A 26,004-nucleotide genomic window follows, 5' to 3' on the forward strand; every position below is an offset into this window, starting at 1 on the left:
AGTCGGTCTACTTGTCACGGACGTGATGCCTATATACATGATCATGCCTAGATAATCTCATAATTATTCACTTCTCTATCAATTGCTCGACAGTAATTTGTTCACCCACCGTAATACTTATGCTATCTTGAGAGAAACCACTAGTGAAACCTATGGCCCCCGGGTCTATCTTTTATCATATAAGCTTTCAATCTACTTTTATTTGCATCTTTACTTTTCCAATCTATATCATAAAAATACCAAAAATATATTTATCTTATCATATTATCTCTATCAGATCTCACTTTTGCAAGTGGCCGTGAAGGGATTGACAACCCCTTTATTGCGTTGATTGCGAGTTATTGTTTGTTTGTGTAGGTGCGTGGGACTTTTGAGGAGCCTCCTACTGGATTGACACCTTGGTTCTCAAAAACTAAGGGAAATACTTACGCTACTATTGCTGCATCACCCTTTCCTCTTCAAGGAAAACTAACGCAAGCTCAAGACGTAGCAATGATGTACCCAAGTGAGGCATGTCCTTTGTGGGCAATGGCCATGGTGGGATAGACAAGGTTGGTTCTTCGTGGACCGTTCGTGGGTGGAGCCCTCCGTGGACTCGCGCAACCGTTACCCTTCATGGGCCGAAGTCTCCACCAACGTGAATGTACGATAGCACCACCAATCGGAACCACGACAAAAATCTCCATTTCTCCAATTGCGTTTGCACACTCCAATCCCATCCCTTTACTTTCTAGCAAGTTTCATGCTTTACTTTCCGCCGCTTGTATACTCTTTGGATGCTTGCTTGAATTGTATTGCGAATGCTTGAAATTGTGCTAATTTCCAACCTCAACTTGAAAAACTTAAAAACTGCCACCTTTACTTGTTGAGGGTCTAATCACCCTCCCCTCTAGACACCTCTTCTCGATCCTTTCACTTGCCAAACCACATTGCATATGGTGTCGTCTCCACGGATTTAGATGGTGCCCTATTTAAAGTGAATGTTGTTGTCTCTAATGCATAACCCCACAATGATAGTGGTAGATCGGCAAGAGCCATCATAGAACGCACCATATCCAATAAGGTTCGATTACGACATTCGGACACACCATTACACTGTGGTGTTCTAGGTGGCGTCAACTGTGAAACAATTCCACGTTGTCTTAACTGATTGCCAAACTCATAACTCAGATACTCTCCCCACGATCAGATCATAGGAATTTGATCTTCTTGTTACGATGATTCTCAACTTCACTCTGAAATTGCTTGAACTTTTCAAGAGTTTCAGACTTATGCTTCATTAAGTAAATATACCCATTTCTACTCAAGTCATCGGTGGAGGTGAGAAAATAATGATATCCACCGCACGCGTCAACACTAATCGGACCGCACACATCAGCATGTATGATTTCCAACAAGTCACTTGCTCGTTCCATTGTTCCAGAAAACAGGGTTTTGTCATCTTGCCAATGAGGCATCACTACAAAAAAGATACATCCGTGACATTTTGGGCTGAACGAAATTATTTTTGTCATGCTTATGACACTTCTATGATGATAATTATGACAAAACCAGGTATCATCATAGATGTGGTGGATTCCTATTTCTATGACAAAAAATCATGACAGAAAATGGGATTTTTGTCCTGGGCGGGTCGGACACGCACGTGCATGACATTATTTTGGCCGTCCAAGATGGAAAAAATCATGGTAGAAGCAAGGGCAAGCAAATTTTGGGGAGTTCCCAGTTACGGTGGGTGGTCGGGGCCGAGCGATGCATGGAGGTTTGTGCGTTTCTCTCGTACACGTACCTGTGTGTGTGCGAGGCGTTGCGCTCTTACTGAACCGAGCTAGGCATTGGGCTCTAACTGAACCTGAGCGACTGCACTAGCTACATTACTGAACCCCGATCGATTCCTTGCTGTTAATTGAACCTGAGTGATTCCTTTGCTAGTATTGCTAACTAAAGCCGATCGAAGCTGCCTCTTGATGAACAGTTCCTCGTAGGGGTTGGATGAATAGTTCCTGGTGGGGGTTGGATGAATAGGATCCCGCGGTAGTAGAGGCTGTTGCCGCTAGATGAACAGGCCCCCGATCGAGGAGGTGTGGGTGGATGAACAGTAGCCGGTGGAGGGACCCCATGGAGGGCTGGTTGAACAGGACTTCATGGAAGGGCTGGTTGAATAGGACCCTGTGGAGGGCTGGTTGATAGTAGTTGGTGGAGGCTGGATGAACAAGACCCCGTGGAGGGCTGGATGAACAATAGCCGGTGGAGGCCGGATGAACAAGAGCCCATGGATGAACAATAGCTGGTGGAGGCTAGGGGAAGTTGACGGTGGATGAACAGTAGTAGGTGGAGGCTGGAGGAAGTCGATGGTGGAAGAACAGTAGCCCAAGGAGTGCCGTTTTGCGGTACGCCACACCCCTCCCGATGAACAAGACCCCCGTTTTGACCCTAGGAGGTCGAAGAGAAGTCTGTTTCCTCCGTTTTGTGGTACGCCACACCCCTCCCGATCAACAGGACCTCATTTCGACCGTCGGAGCACAAACAGAAGTCCGTTTCCACCGTTTTGCGGTACACCAGACCCTTCCCAATGAACAGGACCCCGTTTCGACCATACACGGCCAAACAACAGGCCCGTTTCCTCTGTTCTGCGGTACGCCAGACCCTTCCTGATGAACAGGACCCCATTTCAACCGTCGAATAGAAGATTCGTTCTGCGGTACGCCAGACCTCGTTTCGGCTGTTCCATCCAAGCCGATTGGCTCCCGATGAACACGACATATTTCGTTGCCTCTCGTCGAACACAAAGCATTCTGTTGCCTCCCCATGAACACGACGCAATTTCTCCGTTCCCACCCAGTCGGTTGGCTTCCAACGAATAGGACGTCGTTGCTGTCATCTATTGCCTCTCTATGTACACGAGCCCTGGTCGTACAAATGCGCAAGTAGGCGATCAAGACCCTGCCTGTATGTACGCACGTGGCCGTATTTTTTGGCATCTGGTTGTATGTACGTGTACACGGTTTTGACTGGACTGCCTGAACTGCTATGTCGAGGGCTCTACTACTACACATGCCGCTGCTTGGTCGGCCACGGTTCATCGTTGCAGAGAGACCGATCGACCAGTATGTACATACACGTTCGACACCAGAATGACAACGCTACATACGCTTTGACCAGGTGGGTCCCGACTGTCAGGGAGGATAAGGAGGCACTTCCTTGTGTGCGAAGTTATTGATGGTGGGTCCCAGCGGTCAGCGGGAGAATTAATTTTTTGCCTGTAATATGGATGCACTTCCTTGTGTGCGAAGATGTAGGTGGTAGGTCCCAGCTATTAGGGGGAAACATTTATTCACAAAATATAGAGTCCCTTTCGGTGGGTCCCTGCTGTCTAGTGGAGGAATAATTATTTTATGCGTAATAAGGTTGCACTTCCTTACTGCGGCCGTGGACCCAGCTATCAGCCTCTCCATGTACAGTCCTCTTTCGATGGAAGTCGTTCCTTGACCACGTTGACCACGCCGCACCAAGATCACCAAGGTGGTGGACGACGGTGAGTCCTAGAAGGGGACGACGCGGTAATGGATGCCCACGCGGAGAGGCGTACGAGGGTTGAATGGTTCGGCTGTGGTGTGAGGCTGGCGTCGCCGCAGAATAACACAAGTTGTGGGTGAGTAGACAATAGAGGAATGGCCTGGCCAGCAATAGGAGTAGGGATGGGCAGTGAGGCCTGCGCGACAGCACAACTGGCCACTGGGGGCAGGAGCAGGCGGTCTCCTCGGCGCTAGTTTGGGCGGCTGGTGCAAGAAGAGCAGCGATTGAAAAAGCAGCAGGATCGTTCGACTAAAATCCAACGATCACTGCAGCTAGAATTGTTTGTTGACTAAGTTGACAAAGCCCTACGTACGCGTCAACTTAGTAGGCCTATAGTTCAGCCCCCAAATCGGTGCGCCCCAGATGTTAGTGGGAGGAATCATTTTTTCGCATAATAAGGAGGCAGTTGCTTGCATGCGGCCATGGACCATGGGGGTCCCTACTGTCAGCCTCTCCACGTACATCCCTATTCCGATGGTTGTGGTTTGTTGAATGTTGAGCACGCCGCGCCTAGAGCACCAACGCGGTGGACGACGGTGAGGCCTAGGAATGGAACGACCCGGAGTCGGTGAGGACACAACAGTGGATGCCAACGGTGAGGAGAGTATGACGGTTGACTGGTTCGACTGCGGTGCGAGGCTGCCATCACCGGAGAATAATAGGAGGTGCGGGTGGGTAGAGGGATGGCCAGGCCAGCGGAGCGAGTAGGGTGGGCCGGTGAAGACTACACGACATCACAGCCGGCCATAAGAGGAGAGAGCAGGTAGTACCGCCGGTGCTACTTTAGGCGGCTAGAGCAGGAAGATCAGAGATTGAAGAAGCACGTCGGCCGTTGGATGGACATCCAACAGTCGCTGCTGCTAGAATCATGTGTTGACTGACAAAGCCTTGCGTAAGCAAGTCAGCCTCGAAATCTGTGGTGTGTACAACCCATTTGCTATTATTTTTATAATTTAGTGCCCATTTGCTAATTCATATGGAATTTATTGCAGCCCATTTTCCATTTTTAGAATTGCTGCCCATTTTCTGGTCAGTGCGAGGGTTAAGATTGTGAACCAAAAAATGTGCGTAATTTTAAAAATTCACATATTTTTGCTAGGGAACAAAATATTCTTAATCCAAAAATTAGTAGCCATACTAAAACAAATTTAAAAATAAAGTAGTACTATGTCATGTTAAAATCCAATGAAATATAAAATATCAGTGAAGAACAAAAACAAAAAGAAACTAATTGCCCATTTGCTATAATTTTTTTGGAATTTGCAAGCCCTTTCACATTACTTTTAAGATATACTGCCCATACTCTTTGGCTAGGCTGGAATGCATCCCTCCTCCTCTTGAAAGATTTGCAGCCCAGTAAGTCGGAGAAAACAAATAGGCCTAGCTTGGGTATTCTTCAAGAAGAAATAGTGGGCTACCTATTTTCCCAAAGAAAAAACTGCTGGGCTGGTCATGTTGTTAGACGGGCCATAGAGACTGCACAACCCAGTTTATAGCCTGCTCCTCCGAACAAATCTTCAAAAAAAAGTTGTGCAATTCTATCGTTAATTCACTATACGTTGACAATGATGTGGGTTCCAGATATTAGCAGGGTGGATTAGAGTAAAAAACGAGGGGTGCATCTGAGTAGTAAAAGAGGTGCTTGCTTGTGTTCGGGAGTGGACATGGTGGGTCCGTACTGTCATACTCACAACTTCAGTCCTCTCCCGATTCACTATGTTGACAGGGCCGGACGGCGGCGCCGCGGCAAGCGCACCAAGGCGGAGGATAAAGTGGTGTTGCCAATGTGTTGGGCTGGGTTGGGCATTCTTATCGAAAAATAATAATGGACCGAAACTATTTACGATGTTGACTATGATTTGCATGGGTCCGCTGGTTGCAGGAAGAAAATGGTGGGAGAAAAAAGACTAGTCGCTATCTTTGCCTAAGAATAATATCAACTGAATGTAACGACACTCTCATAGGAAATAATATCCTCCTATTAAAGTTTGACTTTTCAAATCGTGAATTTAAAGAACTGGTGCATGAGCATTTAGCTTTATTTAGTTATTTACTTATTTATGTTTAGGGGACCATGAGCATGTATCTGGGCCGGATTCATGTGAGAGCCTCCCTTCCAGTTAATGATGGGCTCCTCTATTGGGCCTTCATCAGTGGGCTGCATGTTATCGACAACTGGAAAATGTGCTCCGTACCAAAAATAGTATGTGCTACATACGGTACAGGGCACTAAAGGATCGGACCATGCAAAGACCTCCAAAACATTGTGTTTGTCATTCTAACAACACATTTATTCAACCAACAGACAAAATATACTACTGATTGTACATTGAAAACGCCAGCATCAGCAACCAGGGCTGGGGTGCAACAGAAGCTATAAGGAGGCCAGAAGAGTAAAGATGCATCTCTCTCTTCCAAACCAAACATCATCCGTCGTTACAAAAGGGCTACCAAAAAAGAACAAGTGTATGCATCAAACTAAATAAAGATCCTACTACACAAAGTGTACACATCTAACTACCTGGCCCAGTTAGACATTACTATTTATTAAGCTATGGAGATTGGTTGACGGCTTGAACCAGATGGGTGCATTAAGGGGGAAACTCCATCTAGCAGGTCGAAGTCTGATACTTGCGACCCTCCTACTTTGGGTTGCAGAGCATGGCGGCACATATCAGGGTATGGTGCATGGAGAGACGCATGGTACGCTGTGTACACACAGTTTTGCCTACTGAACGAAACCGCGCTGCCATCATGATCCTTGCCGTCGGTTATCTCGTGGTTAATCGGATAATTCAGTCCGAGAAACTGAGAGCGTGTACCAAGGCTACTTACCAGCCTCCAATCAAAAAACTTGAAGGCCCAGAGAAGCTGGGATCCTGCTCAAAGACCTTGCAGTGACTGTGATTGTATTTCGCGAAACAACACATCCGGTATGTGTGAACGATCATCTATCATTCGCCATCGTTTGATCGAGCCAGGAACCACCTGCAACTGCCATGCCGCTTTTGTTCAAAAGGTTCTAGGATTAGCAAGGGTAGGGACACCAGGCGGCCTACAACATCATATCAAATTGGAGTCAAATAAAAAAGGGCTCGTACTGTAGTCAATCTGAAGAACAACATGTTCTGAGCATGAGTATTGTTTCATTAAATGTTGATAGTAATATAAGCAAGCCATCATGATATCATAGGAAAGTAACATACTGTTGAAACAACCATTTGTACCGATGACTAGAGTAGGCCAGCAATACGTCTAGCCATAGAAGGAGTCCACAGCATAAATGAAGCCCTTGTCTTCAATGGCATCAGAGAACCATGGAGGATGTATGATCCTGCAATGGACGTGCAGATTTATCCACTTACCGCAGTGACCTGTCGGATAGGCGAGACCGCGGTTGAAGAACACAATTAGCCTGAAGTCTTTATAATTTGCAGATCTTGTGGGCATTTGGCAGATTAAAACCTTGAGCAAATCAAACTTGGTATCATGTTGGCTACTGTAAGATTCCAAGTATTCTGGGCCACGGTGCCAAAGTTGTGAAGTGTTAATCAAAGGTAGGGGGATCAATCGCTGGGTGTAGAACTCCACGAGCATCTAGCTGCCGCGACCGTTGACGAGCACCATCCAAGATGTGTTCTTGCTGACGCAATACACAGTGTTAATGTGGTTGAGGGTTACGAGGATTGGATCGCAGTCGAGGGGGTTGATGCTCACCACCCTACGATCGTTATGTTGCGTGACACGCCATTTCTGAAGATCAGGTCGCATCAGAAAGAAAGGGGTTGGCTTAAAAATCTCCGTCCTGAGGGCTTTGAGTAAACGGTACAGCCCCGACGAGCACGCGACGTGCGGCATGGTACTAAGATTGTCCACACGCGAAACAATGAGCTTGATTACCTCTATGGGGAGCAAATTCCAGCCACTCTTTTGGCGAACGCTGCTCGGTTCTGCCATTTTTAGTGCTTGGGTTTCGGAAGAGGGCTGAGGCGCCTTAGCGGGGATGTAAGATTAGACGATTATGTGCGGACAAAGATGGAGAAGCGAATATGTGTTGCGGGAAGTGGACAGGTGATGATGACAACAACATGTCGCTTGACTTACGAGACACATCCCAGCAACATAGGGTCATATCGATCCCAGACAACTTGCTTGAGTGATCACAGTACTAGTACTTCCTATAGTACCTACTACTATGCCCTAGTTTGCATATAGTGGAGTAGGACTCTGCTCTACTACTAGCACCAGAGGAGTAGTATATTCTAAAATAGTTACAAACTTCAATGCCCGAGCGTGGAACGACTACGAACCGCCATCGGTACTAAATCCAATCCCCAGCAATGGTTTGCTAGGAGACATGGCAGTTGCAAACGCCCGCGACGCAGTTACAGTACGTGTGTAAGGGTGGCGGTTTTGTCAAATACAATGGCTTAAAAACAGGCCACCGTCGGATGGAAATCTGATGGTTATGTGGGATTCGGAGGATTGAGCTCGTGGCGAACAATTGCCAAGTATCATTACTTTATTAATACATGGCCCACTTTCCACTCTCACATAGTGCCTAGGAGCACGTGCTGCAGCTGGCTCTTGCATGAGAGCCCGCTTACATTCTCTCACCTATCCTCTATCCTCCAACTAAGCATTAGAAATATTACTTTACTTCTTACAGCCTGCTGACAATACCTTATTGTACTCGCTCTAAGTCACCTTACGAAAACCAAATAATCCCAAGACACTTAGGCGCGGTGCATTAACTCCCACCTCGTTTCTTGTTTCTTGACATATCAACCAATAAGAGATGTGGGGTGTGCATGTTTTCAATGACTCAAGAGTACCAAACACGACATGTAGTGGTTAGTTCATAGCATGCAATGCTATTAATTAGCAAATAAACACTAAGTTCTCTCGTTAGGCATGTTAACTGATAAAATGTTAGTGCATGTCAACAAAAGTTATAAAAGTGTTGATGACATGCATAAACATTTCATTATTAAATTTATGGTCACAATTTGACACAGATTACAGTGGGGACCAATAAACCAGGACGGAGGTAGTAGTTATGGGATTACTAAACTACAAGCCTAAAAGAACTGGCCCATGGTACTCCTAGTACTAGTACTCAAGTTGGAATTCTGATTGCATGGCACAACTTGTTAGGCAAAAAATTTGATACAGGTGTAGGAAGAGATTTGGGAATTTGCATGCCTTCTTGACCAGTGAGATACTCCATACAAAGTATGATAGAGAAATAACCACAAAGAAGGAAGCTAAAAGTAAATAATCAAACGAGCATTTTTGCACTTCTTTTGCATTCAAGCGTTTCAGAAGCTTGACTAGTGCTGTTTTTTCTACTTTTACAAAAACCGCATCATAATGTTAAAATGTGCATTTGCACGTACATAAGTAATAGTAGTAGCACAATCTGCAAGCATATATAGAGAGAGATGTGTAGTGCGATATATAGTTAAGTTTGTGCTATATGCACGTAGTTACAAAATGCGTACGGATACACAAGGTTTCCAAACTTTTCCTTTTACATACTTAATTAAGGACGCTAATAATCCCCGAACGTTCGGGATTTATCATTTGCGTCCCAAAACTAATGAGATCGCCTTATGAAACTAAATTATTCCTAGCGCGCCATTTCCCAGCGCGCCGACACAACGCCTCTTCCTCAGCCTCACAACTCGCGAGGTACTGATTGGTGGCTTGCCAGCGGGCAAGGGTGATCTCACCGATGTGGTGATCCGGTGCCAATAGGTACTCCTCCTTGCTGGAAGTGTGCACCCGGTCCACGTACCGCCAAGCATAGATGAGGCGCTTGGGCCCAACTGCACTCGAGGCTTATGCACAGGCGTCCTTCGTCACGCTCACATCCCTCGCACAAGCCTTCTCCCAAAGAGTCGATTGCATGGCTCTCTCAGACACGACATAGGCCTGCCAGGCAGCATGCCTCATGGCGCGCTTCTCTTCCTCGGCCTTCTTCTCCGCCTCTATTTTGGTGCGCTCTGCCGGAGGCAAAGCCTCCCACACCTCCATTTCTTTTCAAATCTCCTCAAGGCTGGGCCGCTCTATGGGCGGCATGACATTATCCTCGTAGCAGGGAGCCAACGCGTCCTCCGACTCGTGTGCTGGCGAGACTAGGAACATCGATGCATCCACCTCGACGCGTCGCGACAAGGAGCTGAACGCCAACGCGTCCTCCTCAACTAGTGGCGGCGAGGAATAGAACAGCAACACGTGACCCTCCACGCGGTGTAGCAAGGGGTGCCTAGGGCTTGGGAGGGGCGAGGCCATGGTGGTTGACGTGATAGGTACGGGGAGGAGATAGCGATGAACATGAGCGATCTTCCAAATGTCGTGGGAGGCGCAGTATTTACAACGAGCAATGGCAAACCTACGTAAGATATGTTGCATGATTAACGTAACAGCTACATGGGCATATTTGTTGGAGTAAATTATGGGGGAGGGAAGGGGAGGAAATATTGCTGGTCATAACAGATTTGACAAGCGCGGGGGGAGGAGAGTCTCATGCATGCAGATTTTTTCCACATGGGTTGGAGTGGTGGGACTGCTGAAGGGAGAAGGAGAGTCAAGCATGCAGATTGTTTTCACGCATGGAGAGGAAAAGATTTGTAGACGAATGGGCGTCCTGGAGGTATGGGGAATGGTGCATAATAAGTCATGTTGCATGCCGGGCTAGGTATAGTCTCAAGTCATTAAAAACATACACTCCCCACACATGTTCAGATTTCAAGGTGCACTAAATTATTTCATGCGATGATTAAGGCTGACCATACTGCTGGTATCATGCACACGGGAATAGCAAACATGCTGATGTGGCAAAGAATTAAAGAAGAGAGGGGGGGGGTTAGAGTAACATAGGTAGATACCGTATCATGTTAAATACTATGCTACTTTGTGTCATGCATGGCACTATAAAGGTAGTCCTATATCATACACTAGTATCATGCACATGATACTAGTATATGATAGTACTTTCCACTATGAGTAGCCTAAAGAGAATATTAACTAATGCATGTAAAAATCTTTGTCATTTACTAGTGTTCATGCATGCATGCAATGCGATAATGCATTGGTAAACACATTTTTTTGTGAAGAATGAGAGCATTAATTGAGTACTTTTGCATACTACAAAAACTATTCCACCGCCTCTATCTTGGTAAGAGTAGGTGAAATTTTTGAATCGAGCCCTTTAAACAAGAAGGGAGGTAGTAGTACTCTAATGGCTAACCTTGTTGTGATGACTAGATAGGACATGGCATGCACCTGGACGAAGGAACTAGTCTGCAGTGTGCATATAAGTTTTATCTGAAGTCATTGTACCTCTACTTTGACCAAACTTATAGAAAAATGTATCAACATTCCCAATGTCAAATCAATATTTTTATAATCATTATGAAATGTATTTTCACAAATTATATATTTGGTATTGCAGATATTGATATTTCTAGTATAAATTTGGTCAAAAACTTTACAAACTTTGACTTGACACAAATCTTACGCGGAGTAAAAAGGACTTGAGGGAGTATCATGCATGCAGAGTAGGCAAAAAAAATGCTCATTTATAGCCGTTCGAAGTCTCAATGGGCGCGACCGCGCGAGTGAGGCGAAGGTCGTGGGAGGCGTAACGGTTGACGGAATTAAGTGAAGTTACATGCACGCGCCGGCATGGCATGCAAACACGCAGAAGCTATACCGCTAGGCCTATGATAAGGGTCTAATAGACATGACATCTAGTGGGTCCTACATAGTACTCGAGAACTCTTTGGGGGCATGCAGCCGTTTATCCACCAGGAAAGCCACCACCCCACGCCGTTCACACGCCCTATTCGTCCCTGTCTTCTACCTTACAATATTTCGCTCCCAGTCGTCCCGTACTTTCACATTACACCAGTTCAACTTCTCCTAACCCACCTCCAGAATTCCATGGCCTCCCAAATCTCCATGATCGTTGCTGAGTACCAGGTTAGAATCATCACCGACAATGAGTCCATCATCATCTACACCCGTAGATCCACGACGGTGGAAGCATGTCTTGCTCGCTTCCTACGCATGTTCAAAAGTTCAAAGGATGAGTTGGTCGCTGGGCTAGATGTAGAGTACACCATAGTCCTGGAAAGCGACAAGCTTCTAAAGGAGGTAGAGAAGAAGAAGCCTGCCGTGATCCAGGTTTACGTACATAACGTGTGCTTTGTCTACCGCATATGCCATGCCGATGTTAGGTGCCAGGAATTTGAGTTCTTCCTCAAGGACAAAAAGGTGAAATTCGTTACTCTAGACTTTACGAACGACAGGAGAGTCCTGAGTCGGATATGCCTCGTTGTAGGCCAACTCTTCGATCTCTAGAAGGCAAGCCCGGTGTCCTCCTCTCAGCCTTCAATGCTGACCCTGGCAGCAGCCATGATTGATCCTTCGTATGCTCAACTGAGGAAACCTTACCCGGAGTTTCATCGTGCATGGGAGTTGAAGACAATAGATGAAGATCACATCGTGTACGCAGCAACACGAATGCCTACCTTTGTTTAAATATCTACAAGTGTTGGATGAATAAGTAGAGCCTAGTGTCCGGTTCAAGCAAAGAAGTGTCGGGGAAGAGGAAGAGGAAGAGGAAGAGGGACAAGGACGAAGTCGAGGACGTGGACTCGAACTCCGAGTAAGGCGATAGTGCTGTTGCTCATGCTGGTTCTACTACAATGTCGAGCGGACTAGTTGCTTAGTTTTATTTCAGGGGTGTGTTGTGCTGAGCCCCCGGCCGAACTATGTTTATGTTCTTTCTTGTTATTTGAACTCTTTAGTATGTATAGTAGTACTAGTATGTCTTCTTGTATTTGGTACTACTGCTCGTATCTTCGCGTTTCTACTGTAGTTAATACGTATTAGTAGTACAATTTGGGTCAGTCGATTTATGAAATAAGTTCGACGGAGTGAAGGAAGAAGATGGTAGAGAAGCTACCCCAGTATCTATATTAGGGTAGCGGGTGCCCATGATCTATCTTATGAATGTTGGGCGTGGAATGCAGTTCGCCGAAAAAATGGATCGTGCTCAGGGTTAAACAGATGGTAGGGGAGGGGGGCGCATGGCGGTGGCAGGCGGTTCAGGGGAGGGCGGGGCAGCGGCAGGCGGCTAGGCCTGTGGCGGGCTGGCGGCTCGATGCCTGAGAGAGAAGATGAACAGTGAATCAATTTCAGAGGTTGAAGAAGCCCTTCTGGCCGTCCATGTCGCACCCAATGGCGCATAAGAGTTGATTGACCCAAATTGTTCCTTCAAATTGCATGATCCATGTGGCATTCAAGGTCTCGAAGGTAGATTCCATGTCTGCACCCGGTTTGCGGCCTCGGCGCGGGCGCGACTGGCTTCCGCTGCCATAGCCACCATGCGTGCCTCCTCCGCGCGGGCGGAGACAACAATGACACACTAGCTCCTGCTCGCCGTCGTGCTCGAGGACGTGCTCGTCCTCCTCTTCATATGCTGCGGGCATAGACGCGGCTCCACCAGCTACTCGCGTGTTTGGCAGCGTGGCGGCATCGCGAGGAGGGACTGCAGACGATGTGAGCGCGTGAGCTTTCGGCTTCATGGCACAAGGATGGCGGGGACACGCCGGTGATGGGCGAGAAATGTTCGACCGAAGCAGGCGGATGCCGGCATGCGCAACGGCGGCGGCATATTGATGAGTGCGTGTATGGGAGCTTAGTTTAGTTTTATATAGGGTTGGTCAAACTTAAAAGAACACCGTATTAGTATGCGTAAACATTAGACGAAGGCAGCGCTTATACTACCATATTAGTTAGCACAACATCGATACAGAATCCTGTGCAAGCGCGTGCACCGCGGCCGCACGGTCGATCGAACGGCGTGACACCGTGTCGCACTCGAAGGACATCCCAAACCTTTTTGTGTGTGTGAAAACAATCCCCGAATATTACTCTCCTTTTTTCCCCGGAGAAGTTCTTCACGCTACAATATTTCCATATATTTGAATTTAGCTTCAGTTCGTGTTTGGATTTGGATATTTTAGGAGTGCCCTAGTTTTTTTAATACTGATTTTGTGTGTGTGTGTGTGTGACTAAGAGACAAAGCGTGTATGTGTCCATATGTGTGTTGTGGCGGAAGGGCAATGTGGAGACGGTATGCGTGTGATAGAGACATAGAGAGGTGTGAATGTGCAAATGATCATGCATGAGTGATACATAGAGAGATGCAGATACGTTGTGTATACATGAGAGAAGGGTCTTCTATTTGTACTTGTGTGTGTGTGCGAGAGAGAGAGAGAGAGGAGCATCCGTAACACAACAACCATCTCTCTCGATTTGTCCATCCCTCGCACGATCGCACACATGCATCAACGCACACATTTTGACACCGTCACCCTGTAATATCCTGGCTTATTAGGGATGATATACTACTCATATCAATAAGGAGTTCCTTCTTTTCCAGCATCCCATTCGGACAGAACTCTAAAGTTAAGCGTGCTCAGCTTGGAGTAGTTTCAGGATGGGTGACCGACCGAGAAGTTGCTCCCGGGTGCGCACGAGTGAGGACAAAGTGCGCAGAAAAGACTAGTATTGATCTGTGGGGCCAGTCTAGATCCCGCCAGGAGTAACGACCACCGACGGGTGTGTCCGGGGCGTTACAAGTTGGTATCAGAGCCGACCCTCGCGGTTACACGGATGGTTGCGGACAGGTGCGCGGTCATGTTGTTCATGACGTTTGTGACCCGTCATGGCACACGAGATGGCACATGTACCGGACTGGATGCACAGACGGTTGTGCCAAGAGGGAACGTTCCTGTGGCCCAACGAGGACGTCGGTTCCTCTGAGTGGGGGTGTACATAATAGCCTGGCTTATTAGGGATGATAGACTACTCATATCAATAAGGAATTCCTTCTTTTCCGGGATCCCATTCGGACAGAACTCCAAAGTTAAGCGTGCTCAGCTTGGAGTAGTTTCAGGATGGGTGACCGACCGGGAAGTTGCTCCCGGGTGCGCACGAGTGAGGACAAAGTGCGCAGAAAAGACTAGTATTGATCTGTGCGGCCAGTCTAGATCCCGCCAGGAGTAACGACCACCGGCGGGTGTGTCCGGGGCGTTACACACCCGGCCCCTGCCAACCTCAATCCTCGCACATCGCTCTCTATCTCGCACGCACAATATCTTCCTGAAAACCATATTTAGCATGTAGCTTTCCATCACATACACACACATTCTCTCCATAGGTTTGATTTCTCTGAATATCTGTCACACACACACACACACACACACACACACACACACACACTGGACACACACTCCCCCTCCCCCGAGCACCCAATCCATCCCCATCCAAGGTTATATGGCGATCACTCTCGCTTGTGCTTCTCTGCACCCCAGCATGCACACCATATCAGTCTTCAAAGAGGGCATCGAGGAGATCGAAGATGGCGACCACACTGCACTAGAGAATGCGGGGCCATTTGGAAGCAAGATGATGGACGATGGCTGACTGACTCCTCCCCCTCTCCCTCCTGCACAAAATTATCAATCCCCAACCCACAAGATCCTTCCCCTCTCGTCCATGCTTTTCCAGCTCTCTCATCAAACCCGTTGTCTCTTCTCCTTCCACGTGTACAAAATCCAGATGCACACGCATCTCACGTATATTACATGTCTCCATCTTTCTCACAGACCTAACTTCTTCCTCTCTCTCTCTCTCTCTCTCATTAGGTTTGTCTCCTAGTCTCTCGCCCATATACATACAATCTTTCCTGCCCTATCTGCTCCATCTTCACAAGATCTCTCTACACATTTCATTCACACATTGGGATGTGTTCAAAATGTTGCTTTTATAATGGATAATGCATAGTTATGGTTGGTTTTGTTGCATCCTACAAAGTAATAACTGTTGGATGTTGGGTTCCGGCAGACCCTTAAGGTTCGAACTCTGGGTTGCGCACGAAGATCTCTTCCCTACCGATCTATGTCTGATCTCCTCGTGAGATCTAAGCTGAAAACGATGAACAACACAAGGGACACAAGATTTATACTGGTTCGGTCCACCGTTGTGGTGTAATACCCTACTCCAGTGTGTGGTGTGGTGGATTGCCTCAGGGGCTGATGATGAACAGTACAGGGGAAGAACAGCCTCACGAGAGGTGTTCTTGGGCAGGTGCGATGAACTGCTTGGGTGAGTTCAATCACCTCTCTCTCTCTCTAATGAGCACTTGATCTGTCCTCCTTTCCTCGATGCTGGCTAGTTCTATTTATAGAGGCCCTGGTCCTCTTCCCAAATATTGAGCGGGAAGGGTGCCAACAATGGCCATTTTGAAGGGGAACATCTAGTACAAGTTATCCTGACTAAAGTTGGTCTTCGGTTGCCAAAAGCACTGGTGATGACGCCGTCTTGGGCTCCACGGTGACCTCCATCCTGCCACTCCGTTGGCCTTGATCTCGTTGCACTGGAATGGCAACCTTTGCCTGATGCCTTGGTACTCCGTGTCTGTGCTTGCCCCCTTTGCACCAAAGAGGAAACATGGACACTGCGCAGGCCGGCACCTGCCTGGCGCCCACCTGGCCTCGATCATCATGGCTTGCATCACGAGCACCTCACGAGGTACCCTGCCTTGATCTCTCCGCCTCCTCACAAGTCTACCTGGTGAGGCCGTTCCTAAGGAAGCCTTGCATCATCCGCCCCGCGAGGCTTGGCCCCTCGCGAGGGTCTTGAGTCTTGTGCTGATGAAGATGGGTCGTACTGGGCCACCACTTGAGCCACGCTGCAGGCCGCAGGCAGGCAAGTCTAGGGACCCCCGTTCCCAGAATGCCGACAGTAGCCCTCGGGCCCAAGGCACGCTCGGACTTGGCTTAGCGGAGAAGCGAAGGGGCAAGTGCGGAGCGCCGCGGGCCCTGTCAGCCTGCGGCCTTGGGCGCCGCGTGGCGGTTGATTGGACGTGGGCGTCTCTGCTTCCCCATGCTGGCTCGGCAACCGCTTGACTTGACAAGTCCCTGCATGCTGAAATGGATCATGATTACCTGCGATCGTGGAGGCCGACGGTTGGCTTCCTTCCGGTTATAAATGCCGGAGGGCGCATGCCTCCACTGTTCATCTCCCTCCTTGCTTCCTTCTCTCTCCCCATCCTAGCTGCTCGCCATCTCCCATGGTGCCACCGAAGAGGTTCTCGGCTGCAGAGAAGGGAAAGGCTCGTCGAGAAGAGCCTGACTCTCCCCCGCCCAAGTGCGGCCGAGGTCGTCCACGCAAGCATCCCGTGCCCCCGCAGTGGCTCCCCGCGGTCGCAGCGGCGATCCCCTATGCGGTGATGGGCGCCTGGTTGTCGAGGGAAGGCGCGCCGTGGCTGCGCGGCCTCCCAGGCCGCGCTTCCACTTGGCCGAGGTGCTGCCGGAGTTTGTCGTGTGGTCAGCGCACCGAACCAGCACCTGGCTCCAGCTTCCTCGCTTCTTTGCAGGTGAACTTCCTGCAGGCGCTCCGGGCGGCCTCTGGCTTCAAGCAGATGGTTGCTGCAGCAGGGCCTCCTAGGCTTCGCTGGAAGTCTCCGTCTCTGGGAATGTGGCCCTGATCCGCGACCGGCAAACGTTTGCCCGCGCGCGTGGCCTGAGCCAGCGGTGCACCCTGCACTTCAAGTTCGATGGCGACGTCAGCCTCTACATGAGGGTGTTCGGAGAAGACGATCGCCGCGCTGGGTGCTACCCCAAAGGCGATGATCGGGACAAAGATGACGGCAGGCGCGTGGTCGGCGGCGTTCATGGCTCGCCAAGCTTCGGCGGCTCTCCTTCGGACAGCAGCTCCTCTAGTGGTGGCCGCGACCAGCCTCCGCGCCGTAGCGCTCGCCTTAAGGGAGGTAGCGGGTCAGTCCGCCGTCGCGCCTCGGTGAAGCGTGAGGAGGAGTCCGACTGAGCTCTGGAGGCAGTACGAGCCCTCGCCGCGAGTTGGTGTCGAGCAGGCCATGCCTATTTTGTTTTTCTCCCTTCCCTGCGCAAAGAGAAAGTGGCGTAGGGCCCCGTGCGGGCGTGCTGGACTGTTGCTGTTAGTTATCATGCCATCTTCGCTATTTCTATGCTGTGTTTTGGTGCCGCATGCTCGCGTGCAGGAATTACTTAGCTCGAGGGAACTTGCCATGGTCTTCGCTTCCCGAGGCTGAGGCCTTGCTGTGCACTTCATATCCTGCAAGGATTAGTCAGGAGTGGTAACTATCGGTCTCGGTCGCGGAGGCGACCAACTCAGGTCCTGTATTCAAGTCGCGATGCCCGTGGGGCAAGGACCGGGACGGGTGCTCCCGTAGTGGACTTGAATAGGAAAACCTCACACGACTGGGGCAGAAAACACTCGCGAGGGCGCCCGCGTAGCCCCCTCGCGAGACTTGTGCAAGAGAAAACGAGGCAAGTAGGCGAAAAAGACAGAGTCACAAGCCAAGGACGACAATAATTCCAATAAAACTTCAAATAGGGACGAACAAGCCAACTGCAAAAAGCAAATGAAAAAGCCACGTCCGACACCTAATCTAGTCTTCGACGTCTTCTCACCAGCGCAGAGCTAAGTGCTGCCACTGGGCGTGGGCGGGAGCCCCCGAGGCCCGAGGGCGGCTCTCCGGAGACTCCTGGGTGTGTACCGCCCCAACTCATTATTACGTGAGAGTGTCACGGGCGGCGAGCTTCACAGGCATTGGCCTTCTTCACAGGCTCCGGGCCTTTCTCGGGGAAATGAGCTTCATAGGCGTTGGCCTTCTTCACAGGCACCGGGCCTTTTTGGTTCATCTAGCTTCACAGGCGCCGGGCCTTCTTTACAGACTCTGGGCCTTTCTTCAAGGGTAGAACTTCCGGAGGTGCTGGATGTTCCACGCGTTCGGGACGGGCACCCCCTCCTGAGTCTCCAAGCGTGTGACGCCAGGCCTGGAGACATGAACAACCTTGAAAGGGCCCTCCCACATGGGCAAGAGCTTGTGCAGCCCCTCCCTGGAGAGCACCCATCTGAGCACGAGGTCACCTACCTCGAGGGTCCTGGGGCGGATGCTGCGACAATGGTACCGCCACAGTGCTTGCTGGTATCTCGCAGCCTGAAGCGCAGCCTCCCGACGACGTTCCTCCCCAAGCACGAGGTCCACCCCCTGCATGGCGTCCTGCTATGCTTCATTGAAAGCCAGGACCCGCACGGAGCGATGCTTGACCTCGTGAGGAAGGACCGCCTTAGCACCATAGACGGGGAAGAACGGGGTTTCGCTGGTCGACTTGGTAGCGGTAGTACGGATGGACTATAGCACGGACTGAAGCTCGTCGTGCCAGCCGCTGCCGCAGGCCCCCAGCTTCTTCTTGAAGGTTTGAGTCTTGAGGCCTTTCAGGACCTCCGCATTGGCGCGCTCAGCTTGGCCGTTGCTCCGAGGGTGTGCCACCGAAGCATAGCATATCTGCATTCCAAGGTTAGCACAATATGTTTTGAAGAGATTGCTGGTGAACTTCGAACTATTGTCGGTGATGATGCGATTGAGTACTCCAAACTGGCTCACGAGGCCCCTGATGAACTTGACCGCTGAGCCAGCCGGGATGGTGCGGACAGCTTCCACTTATGCCCACTTGGTGAATTTGTCAATGGCGACGTAAAGGTAGCGGTAGCCACCTGGCGCCCGAGGAAATGGGCCAAGGATGTCCAATCCCCAAACAGCGAACGACCACGAGAGAGGGATTGTCTGAAGGCCCTGAGCTGGCTGGTGAATCTGCTTGGCGTGGAATTGACAGGCTTCACAAGCCTTCACGAGCTCGATTGTGTCGTTGAATGCTGTTGGCCAGTAGAAACCGCTGCGAAACGCCTTGCCGACGAGTGTGCGCGAAGACGAGTGGTGCCGCAGTCTCCATCGTGAATGTCTGCCAGTAGCTCTTGTCCTTGCTTCTTGGAGATGCAACTAGGGTAACGTCATTCGGCCGCTTCCGGTAGAGCTCTCCGTCTTGGATGCAGTAGGCCGTGGCTTGCCGCGCCACGCGTTCCGCGTCCTCCTCCTTTTCCGGCAGGATCCCTCGCACCAAGTAATCCTTGAACTCCGCGGTCCAACATCCCTCCTGAGGCTCCAGCACCAGGAGCAGGCGTGCCCTTGAGGTCGGGCCACAGGCCGGGGCTCCCGAGGCAGGCGGTTGAGGGGGCTCCTCCCGAGGCTGTGCTGTGCTTGATAGTGATGGTGCCGCTGAAGGTTTAAAGAGCCGCTCTTCAAAGACGCCAGGCTCCTGGGAAACCGCCTGGACGCCCTTTTGGCGATGTCATCAGCCTCCTGATTGGTGCCACGAGGCACATGCTGCAACTCAAGCCCCCAAAACTGTTTCTCCATCCTGCGGGCCTCCGCGAGATATGCTTCCATGTGTTCGTCCTTCGGCTCGTATACCTTGTTGGAGAAGTTGATGAGGAGTTACGAATCGCCCTTGATGGTGAGGCGCTTTACCCCCAAGGCGACTGTAGCTTTCAGGTCCGCTATTAGGCCCTTGTATTCTGCTATGTTCTTGGAGACCTTTTCTCCATGCTGGAAGCAAAGTTGAACGACACAGTAGAGCTTGTCCTGAGTAGGAGATATGAGGACTGCGCCAGCCCTCGCGCCATGTCGGGAGAACGCCCCGTCGAAGTACATGACCCAGCCGTCCGGTGCTTCGCTTCCCGGGGAGAGAGACCGGTCCTTGTCTGCTTTGAGCCCTGGTGCCTCTGCCCATTCTGCCATGAAATCTGCAAGCGCGGCTCCTTTGATGACTCCGGTTGTGCTGAATTCCAGCTGAAACGCTTGCAACTCGATGTTCCATTCAGCGACTCTTCCAGCTGAGTTGGGGCTCCTGAGTACCTTTTCCGAGGGGTATGCTGATACGACCTTGATGGGATGGCCTTGGAAGTAGTGTCGCAGCTTGCGTGAAGCCACCAGCAGCGTGAGGAGGAGTTTTTGGGGCATGGGGTACCGCGCCCTCGCATCCCGTAGCACCGTGTTGACGAAGTACACAGGGTGCTCGACGAGGTTGAGGGTGCTGGCGCAGCCCGCATCTTCCGGAAGTTGAGGTGCCTCCTGAGTCGACGGAGCCCCCAGCGCTGGGTTTCCTGGCGAGGCCTCCTCCACTCCGGGTGCGTCCCCCTGTTGAGGTTGATCCTTGTCTGCTGCGGTCGTGGTCGCCGCGAGGCTTTCTTGACTTTGTTCTGCTTCGGTCGGGGTGACGGCTGGCACGGCCTTTGCCCGGCGCTCCTCTCTAACCGCCACCAGGGCAGTGCTAGCGGAGTAGGGGTGGCTGCAAGGTAAAGCACCAAGGGCTCCCGAGGGCGCGGAGCTACCATCACCGGAGGGCTAGTAAGGTACTTCTTGAGATCTTGGAATGCCTTGTCGGCCTCTTCAGCCCATTCAAACGGGCCCTTTTTCTTTATCAGCTTGAAGAAGGGCAGTGCCTGTGCTACGTCTTGAGCTTGCGTTGGTTTTCTTTGAAGAGGAGAGGGTGATGCAGCAATAGTAGCATAAGTATTTCCCTCAGTTTTTGAGAACCAAGGTATCAATCCAGTAGGAGGCTCCTCAAAAGTCCCACGCACCTACACAAACAAACCAAGAACTCACAACCAACACGATAAAGGGGTTGTCAATCTCTTCATGGCCGCTTGCAAAAGTGAGATCTAATAAAGATAGTATGATAAGATAAATATATTTTTGGTATTTTATGATATAGATGCAAAAAGGTAAAGATGCAAATAAAAGTAGATTGAAAGCAAATATGATACAAGATAGACCCGGGGGCCATAGGTTTCACTAGAGGCTTCTCTCAAGATAGCATAAGTATTACGGTGGGTGAACAAATTACTGTCGAGCAATTGATAGAAAAGCGCATAGTTATGAGATTATCTAGGCATGATCATGTATATAGGCATCAAGTCCATAACAAGTAGACCGATTCCTGCGTGCATCTACTACTATTACTCCACACATCGACCGACTCCTTCCTGCATCTAGAGTATTAAGTTCATAAGAACATAGTAACGCATTAAGCAAGATGACATGATGTAGAGGGATAAACTCATGCAATATGATATAAACCCCATCTTGTTATCCTCGATGGCAACAATACAATACGTGCCTTGCAACCCTTTCTGTCACTGGGTAAGGACACCACAAGATTGAACCCAAAGCTAAGCACTTCTCCCATGGCAAGAAAGATCAATCTAGTAGGCCAAACCAAACTGATAATTTGAAGAGACTTGCAAAGATAACTCAATCATACATAAAAGAATTCAGAGAAGATTCAAATATTATTCATAGATAAACTTGATCATAAACCCACAATTCATCGGATCTCGACAAACACACCGCAAAAAGAGTTTACATCGAATAGATCTCCACAAGAGAGGGGGAGAACATTGTATTGAGATCCAAAAAGAGAGAAGAAGCCATGGACCCGTAGGTGTGTGGTAAACTACTCACAACTCATCGGAGGGGCAAGGATGTTGATGTAGAGGCCCTCCGTGGTCGATTCCCCCTCCGGCAGAGCGCCGGCGAAGGCTCCAATATGGGATCTCGCGGATACAGAAGGTTACGACAGTGAAAATTGTGTTTCATGGTGCTCCACGATGTTTTCAGAGTACATAGGTATATATATGAGGAAGAAGTACGTCGGTGGCCGCCCGAGGGGCCCACGAGATAGGGGCACGCCCTACAGGGGGGCCTCCTATCTCGTGGGGGCCTTGGCTGCTTTTTGACTTGCACTCCAAGCCCTCTGGATCACGTTCATTCCAAAAATCACGCTCCCGAAGGTTTCATTCCGTTTGGACTCCGTTTGATATTACTTTTCTTCAAAATACCGAAATAAGGAAAAAAACAGCAATATGGGCTGGGCCTCCGGTTAGTAGGCTAGTCCCAAAAATGATATATATGTGTAAAATAAAGCCCATAAACATCAAAAAGGGGTAATATAATAGCATGGAACAATCAAAAATTATAGATACATTGGAAACGTATCAGCCCGCTCCCCCAGCTTGGAGATGAAGCGTCCCAACGCAGTTACGCGCCCTGTGAGCTTCTGCATTTCTCTGAGGGTCTTCGGCAGACTCATGTCTTCGACTGCTTTGACCTTCTCTGGGTTAGCTTCGATGCCCCTGTGGGACACGAGGAAGCCCAGGAGTTTGCCCGAGGGGACTCCGAATATGCACTTCTCCGGATTGAGCCGTAGATCCACTTCACGGAGGCTTGCAAAGGTTTCTCCAGGTCCTGTATAAGGTTTTTTGCCTCTCGAGACTTCACCACAATGTCGTCGATGTAAGCTTCAGTGTTTCTCCCGAGCTGCCGGCCCAAGGCGATGTGCATCAGCCGCTGAAAGGTTGCGCTTGCGTTGCGCAACCCAAATGGCATGCAGGTATAGCAGTACACTCCACGCGGGGTCAGGAAGGCCGTTTTCTCCACGTCTTCTACCGCCATCTTGATCTGGTGATAGCCCGAGAAGGCATCCAGGAAGCACAATAGGCCACACTCAGCGGTAGAGTCGACGATATGGTCGATGCGAGGGAGCGGGAATGGATCCTGCGGGCAGGCCTTGTTGAGGTTGGTGAAGTCGATGCACATGCGTTCCTTTCCTCCCTTTTTCGGCACAACAATAGGGTTGACTAGCCAATCAGGATAGCGGACCTCGCGAATGACGCCCGCTGCCTCTAATTTGCGGGTTTCTTGGATGATGAAGGCCTGCTTCTCTGTGGACTGTCGCCTTGCCTTCTGCTTCACAGGGCGCACGTTGGGGCACACATTGATATGATGCTCAATCACATCTCTTGGGACCCCTACTAGCTGATCAATCTCCCACGCAAACACCTCCTTGTTTGCGCGCATGAACTTCACCAAGGCCTCCTCCTACTCAGGGTCGAGGTTGGCGCCTATGGTGAAGGTGGCGCCAGTGGATCCATCCTCGTTGACCGGTACCCGCTTGGTCCCCGCCTTGTCTTGGGTGAATGGCTGCTTCTTCTTAGCCGGCGCAGCCCCCTTGGGCTCGAGGGCATTGCGCTGGCGGGCTGCGCCACCGTTACCGTCTTGAAAGCAAGCTTGAGCGCCTACAGCGCATCCCTCGTGTCTCCGGGCACGGTAAGGACGCCGCTGCTCCCGGGCATCTTCATGAGGTTGTACGCCAGGTGAGTCGCTGCCATGAACTGGGCCAAGGTTGGGTAGCCGAGGATGGCGTTGTATGGGAGGCCGATGGGGGCGATGTCGAAGTCGATCAGCTCCGTGCGGAAGTTGTCGTGGGTGCCAAAGGTCACTGGGAGGCGGATCTGTCCCCGGGAGCCGGTGGAACTGCCCCCAATGCCCGAGAAGGGCCTGCTGGGTTGAAGCCATCCTAGCGGCACGTGGAGGAGGTTGAAGGCCTCCACCGAGACCACGTTGAGGCCGGGGCCCCCGTCGATGAGGGTCCTGGTGACGGCCACCTGGCAGATGGTGGGGGTGCATAGCATCAGGAGTGCGCCCGAATAGGCGGTGTTGGAGGCGTGATCATCCGAGCTGAAGGTCAAATCGGCCTTGGGTTCCACCCAATCCGGAGGGGTTTCACGGTGCTTGAGGACGGCGCCGATCTGGCGGACGAACGGCTTGACGTGGCGGCTCGAAGGTGGTTCCTGCGATCCGCCCAGGATGGCTGCGACGACTGGGGGTGCCGGTGCAGCATGATGGGCGAGGAAGAGGATGCACAAATCCTCCCAGGAGGCCACAGAAGCCGCCGGCAGGTGGAGCAGCCACATGCGCGGGACGTCGGTGAGGGCCATGGGCAGCCAGTTTGCCATGACCTTGTCGTTGCCTCCGGCCTTGAGGACGGCTTCTTCGTAGGCCAGCGGGTCGGCTGCCCCGTCGTAGCGTGGTGGCATGTCCGGCTTGAACTTGTTCGGCCACCGCACCTGTCGCAAGGCGGGGGCCAGGGCTCGGAGCCCCCTGGTCTCCGCGCCGGCATCGACAGGTGGAGCGGGCGGTGCGTTGGCCGCCATGAGGGCAGAGCGCGGCGCTGATGGGGAACGGGTCGATGGAAGGGAGAGCTCCAGCGCACCCCTACCTGGCGCACCAAATGTCGGATGTTGGGTTCCGGCAGACCCTTAAGGTTCGAACTCTAGGATGCGCACGAAGATCTCTCCCCTACCGATCTACGTCCGATTCATCGTGAGATCTAAGATGAAAACGATGAACAACACAAGGGACACAAGATTTATACTAGTTCGGGCCACCGTTGTGGTGTAATACCCTACTCCAGTGTGTGGTGTGGTGGATTGCCTCAGGGGCTAATGATGAACAGTACAGGGGAAGAACAACCTCGCGAGAGGTGTTCTTGGGCAGGTGCGATGAACTGCTTGGGTGAGTTCGATCGCCTCTCTCTCTCTAATGAGCACTTGATCTGTCCTCCTTTCCTCGATGGTGGCTAGTTCTATTTATAGAGGCCCTGGTCCTCTTCCCAAATATTGAGCGGGAAGGGTGCCAACAACGGCCATTTTGAAGGGAAACATCTAGTACAAGTTATCCTGACTAAAGTTGGTCTTCGGCTGCCAAAAGCACTAGTGATGATGCCGTCTTGGGCTCCACGGTGACCTCGATCCTGCCGCTCCGCTGGCCTTGGTCTTGTTGCACTGGAATGGCAACCTTTGCCTGATGCTTTGGTACTCCGCATCTGTGCTTGCCCCCTTTGCACCAAAGAGGAAACAAGGACACTGCACAGGCCGGCGCCCTCCTGGCCTCGATCGTCATGGCTTGCATCACTAGCACCTCGCGAGGTACCCTGCCTTGATCTCTCTGCCTCCTCGCGAGCCTGCCTGGCGAGGCCATTCCTGAGGAAGCCTTGCATCATCTGCCCCGCGAGGCTTGGCCCCTCGCGAGGGTCTTGAGTCTTGTGCTGATGAAGATGGGCCATACTGGGCCACCACTTGAGCCACGCCGCAGGCCGCAGGCAGGCAAGTCTAGGGACCCCCGTTCCCAGAACACCGACAATAACTATGAAATGCATTTAGATTTTCATTTGACTGGGATTATGTGAGTTTGAGCATATTGTGAAGTACTATAGACCTCGTATACATCTTGGAACTCAACAATGATTCTAACTATTGAATTGTATAAACCATTACATTTGAAGTCAGTAGCCTAATATATTTATTTCATGATTACAACAAATGATTAATTCCACTACAAACTAAGAAAACAAATGTGTACTCCCTCCATTTTATTGAAGTCCGCGTATTAGCATTGGTCAAAGTCAAGTTTTGTAAACTCTCACAAAGTTTATAACAAAAAATATTAACATATACAATAACAAATAAATGCCATTAGATTCCTTATTGAATGTACTTCCACATCATACATATTTGTGATGGTAAATGTTTATATTTTTCTATAAACTTCGGCAAACTTTAGGAAGTTTGACTTTGGTCAAACCTAATATGCAGAGTTGATAAAAAGGGGGAGTACTAGTAGTT

The sequence above is a fragment of the Triticum aestivum genome, chromosome 7B (assembly GCF_018294505.1).
Source record: "Triticum aestivum cultivar Chinese Spring chromosome 7B, IWGSC CS RefSeq v2.1, whole genome shotgun sequence".
Taxonomy (NCBI): Eukaryota; Viridiplantae; Streptophyta; class Magnoliopsida; order Poales; family Poaceae; genus Triticum; species Triticum aestivum.